Here is a 4672-nt window from a genome sequence, read left to right on the forward strand (position 1 = left end):
AAGATTTTTGCAAGTGCAAGTGTTGCATTTGGAAGAGAAATTTATTTTGAGCGAAGATAAGCTAAATTTGAATGAACAAAGATTATGCTGCTTCATTTCAGTGTTTGCAATTATCCATATCCATAATTTTGCAATTGTCCATATACACACACAACAGCAGCCCTTCTCGCTCAGTTTGTGCATTTGCTCTTGCTCAGATCGCGGACCTGCTTGCAATGTGTTGCTTGCGCTCTCAACATTTCTACCCTGCACGTTCAACTCTTTCTGTATGCTTTTATATTTGTGCCACAAAACCAACCAATCACAGACTTGGATGCAAAAATTCTGATTGGCTGTTTTGGTCTCCAATCAGCTCACTAGCTGCTGTAGCTAAACCCAGGCAAATATCCCAGAATGCATTTCATCCAAAACTCAAACGAGGCAGTGGCAGAAGAACGCAGAGTGGCGAGTTTAAGATATTGACTGGGAATGAGCTACAAAAAACGATGTGCCGGGAGCCTTGACCAGCCGGTCAGCTGGTGGTAACAGGCATCTCTGAAAACGTTAGAGCACTGTTGCAAATATGTGACGTCTTAATAAATCGAGCAGATGTTTGAAGTTTACACAGCACCATTCTCGCCTGAAAATATCTCAAAGTTTGTTTTGTGATCCAGAAAGAGTAATATTTCACTGCCTCGTTGAGTTTTGGACGAAATGCATTCTGGGATATTGCATTTCGTTATTTCGAGCTGATTGAAGAACAAAACAGCCAATCAGAATATTTTGCATCCAAGTCTGTGATTGGCTGGTTTTGTGGCACAAATATATCGAAGTTGAATGCACAGGGCAGAAATGTTGAGAAGCGTAAGCAACACATTGCGAGCAAACGCAAATGCAAAAACAGAGCAAAAGGGGCTGCTATTGTGTGTGTGTGTGTGTGTGTGTGTATAATTGCAAACACTGAAATACATTTTTGCACGCAGCAATTAATTTTGTTCACTCAAATTACCTTTTCTTTCCTCAAAATCAAATTCTCCTCAAAATGCAACACTTGCGCCTGCAAAGGTAGCACATGTGGGTACACTAGCATACTTTTCACAGGGCTAACACATCTAAGACATCGTTAACAGCTTCTACATCACATAGAAGCTGTTTTATAAAGTTTTATAAATTTGATAAGTTAGAAACGGGACTGTGAATTTGATGCAGTGTGAAAAAAAATGCACAGAATTAAATTATTTTTCAAGAATAATTAAATAGATTCAACATCTTCTTCAACAGAACTGCAGACTGCACAGATGGTATCTTCCCAAAGGAAAAAGTACTATAGCTTACTAGGGTATATTAGACTTAACAGTTACTATATACAGTAATGGACTTCTATATATTTACATCAGATTAAAACTTTGGGTGTAAGATTCAGATAATTATTTATTAAAGCTAGACATTTTAAATGAGAATAAGAAAGAAAAGTATGTCTTTGTGCCCCTTTTCCCTGTTCATGCCCTATCCGCCCCCTGGCTAAACTTTGCTAGATCCGCCCCTGCACAGTTACCAGCCGTCAGCTACGTAGAAAGGATCCTGGTGTAGAAAGTAATATAAAATAAATTCTAACAACAGCTTATCAAGCTTAAACGTGCTGCTGTTGTTCAGCCGCTGGTTTCCTCTTTCTGGTGCAAAGTGGGCCAAAAACAAAGAAGAGAGACGGACTCGCGACAGAAAAGCCGATCAGCTGATCATTAATCAGTTTCATGATTGAAGTAGCAGCAGGAGAGGGAGGGAGAGAGAAGAGGCAGTCGCTACATATATCGGTTGTTAAGCTTAACGTGGGAATGCTTTACAAACATTCAGAGATGAACTTACACACTTGCTTTACTTCTCTCTGGGATAACTTCATCGGAGATGAAATGCTGGTTTGGTAGCGAGGCTACAAATACACACAGCCGCTCTATCACATGAGCACACTGCTGCAACGTGCTACAGTTATGAGGCGAGTTACGCCATGTCGCAAGTTTGTGAGGTGCTTTTTGATATTTAATGGATCGGATTACATTTTTTATTTCTCTCCGATATCCGATCCAGTAATTACGTCAGTATGGGACCGATACCGATACGTAATATCGGATCGGTCCATCTCTACTGTGAATCACAATTTAATTTGCACAATTCGAGACTCACCAGAGTTCATGTATTTCTCACACAATACATTAACTCTGTAGCTCAACACGTTACAGGATTGCAAGTTCCACATGGTACATGGACTGGTTCTTTCTACTCTCCTGGAGTTCTCAAAGCGCTCTATACAACACACCCATTCACACAAGCACTACTATCTATATGTTAAGTGCTTTCTAACTATCAATCATACGCATTCATACGCCATAAGTATCTTGCCCAAGGATATTTGGCATGCAAACTAGGGGACCCAGGGATCGAACCACCAACCTCCGATCAGCAGCTGACCCGCTCTACCTCCTGAGCTACAGCCACCCCACCACAGCAGTTTCGTGCATCTGCAAAACAAAATCAGTGCTCAAAACTACGTTTCATGGAGTTCTTTACCCTTTTAAGACAGTGCAATATACAGAGAAATTTACCTTGCTGCGTGCAGAGAGCTGCAGTGAAAGAAAGTTAACATGAGCAGTGCAGCGGTGCATTCACGGTACATGGAAAAACTCACTACTTCACTAAAGATAAAACAAAATTAAAATAAAAATAAAATACCAACCAATAACCAATAATACATACCAGGACCAGGGTGAACTTTGAACTTGTAGGTGGGAAACAGAAGACACGGAAATATACAACCAGTTTCCAGTTTACATTAATTTATGCATCCGAAAACCAGAATAAAATATTTCAATAAAATTAAACAACAATATGTAAAAATATCTCTCTCTGTCTAGTTCAGGTTAGTTTGAACTCTTATCTGTGTTAACTACAAGTTAACCTGTGTTAGCTCCTACAGGGTTAACCAGCTTTCTTTCAGCTGCTCTTCAAACTTTGATCAATTTAAGTCGACTCAGTTCACTCACTAGACCTGCAGAGTGGCTGGTTAGTTATAATCAGTAACACAGTGAGTTACCAGTACAACACCAACACTATGAATGGAATTACAACACTGAAAGCACAAAATCAGCTGTCCACAGATTTACAGAGAAAACCTTTCACAGTCACAGTCTGGTGTGGAATCAGTTCTTGGATTAAGTCCTCTGTGTGTCGCAGTAACAGAGATTATGGTGGAGTCCTACCACAGTTCAGAAGTGTGAGTCAGTTTCCTGATCTCTGGAATATGAGTTGATCCAGCAGGAACAGAAGATTTTAGTGGAAGTTCAGATCTCCTAGGCTTGGATCACCATCGAGGTTCAACAGTCTCAGATTTCAGTTCCGAGATCTGAACTCGGCTAATAAACCTGATCTGTTTTGCAACACAAACACTGAAGTCTTATTCCAGCATTCCTAACAGCTCAGCTGGAAATCACATCCAAACTGCCTCCTGTAATGGCAGCGGTGAAGTTCACCGTGCTTATTATTGTGGCCTAAAGACATCTGTGCGACAGGAAATGTCAGCTTCCACAGCAAAAGATATAAAACACACTTACTAGGTCTCATCTTATCTATCAGAGGCTTCAACATCAGATTGAGTAAAGAAAACAAGGACATAACATGTAATTAACTGTAAATACACACAAGTACATATTTTAAAAAGTCACTGTTCTCATCAAAACAAAAATGCAGAATAGAATCATGTGTGACACAGTTTGTTTTATCTTCACCATTAAGGTTTCATGATATTTGATTATTTACATATTTCCATGCAGTTCTTTAAATTGTTCTGATTCAGTCATTTTTACTTTTATGTTCTTGTTCTAAACTGAACTGCAGCGAAACCAAAGGCTGAACTGAGAGCTGATAGGACAGCTGTTCCAGTAGGGGGCAGTGTGACCCTGACCTGCTCTGTGAGCCCATCATCATCATCATCATCATCATCATCTGGATGGAAATACTACTGGTACAGAGATGGGAAATCTTATGAAGCTTTGACAAATGGACTAATCAGTGTCTCAGAGGGAGGACTCTACAGCTGCAGAGGAGGAAGAGGAGAACCAGTTTACTACACAGAGGACAGTGAGTCAGTCAGGATTGACACAACTGGTGAGTTTAAATGTAACTTCCTACAAAGCACTACATCTGATGGTAACTGAACCTTTTGTCTTTCACGTGTTTTTATTGTACTTTCTTGAACATTAACAGTGTCAAACAGGCCTGTTGTGACTCTGTATCCAAACTGGTCTGAGATATACAGAGGAGAGACGATCACTGTCAGATGTGAGATCCATGGAGGAGACACTGAGTGGGATTATGAGTGGGAAACAAACAGCACCATAAAACCTCCAAATCAAACTGAATACAGGATTAGATCTGCTTCATCATCCAACAGTGGAAACTATCGCTGTAAGGGCAGAATGAAAAGTTCACAGAATAACACAAATGAGTGGAGTGATTCAGTCACACTGACAGTTTCTGACAGTAAGTCATATTTGCTTTAAGCTGTTTGAACACTTTGTAAAATGTGTTTCTGTTCATATAGACTGAGATTATTATTCTTTGTATAAACTGAGCTCACTGTTCAGAGACTGTACTACATGTTCACTGAGAGAAAATCTTTGTTGAACAGATAAACCCCGTCCTG

At 39.9% G+C, this 4672-nt stretch overlaps 1 long non-coding RNA gene across 1 annotated transcript; it reads left to right on the forward strand.

Moving 5' to 3' along the window:
• The first annotated feature begins 3810 nt into the window (after positions 1–3810).
• On the forward strand, positions 3811–4672 carry LOC112844743 (uncharacterized). The gene is made up of 3 exons (XR_003217488.1): positions 3811–4134; positions 4234–4509; positions 4658–4672. It is a non-coding gene; the product is annotated as an uncharacterized LOC112844743 (long non-coding RNA).

This window comes from Oreochromis niloticus, unplaced genomic scaffold, assembly GCF_001858045.2.
Source record: "Oreochromis niloticus isolate F11D_XX unplaced genomic scaffold, O_niloticus_UMD_NMBU tig00001133_pilon, whole genome shotgun sequence".
NCBI lineage: Eukaryota > Metazoa > Chordata > Actinopteri > Cichliformes > Cichlidae > Oreochromis > Oreochromis niloticus.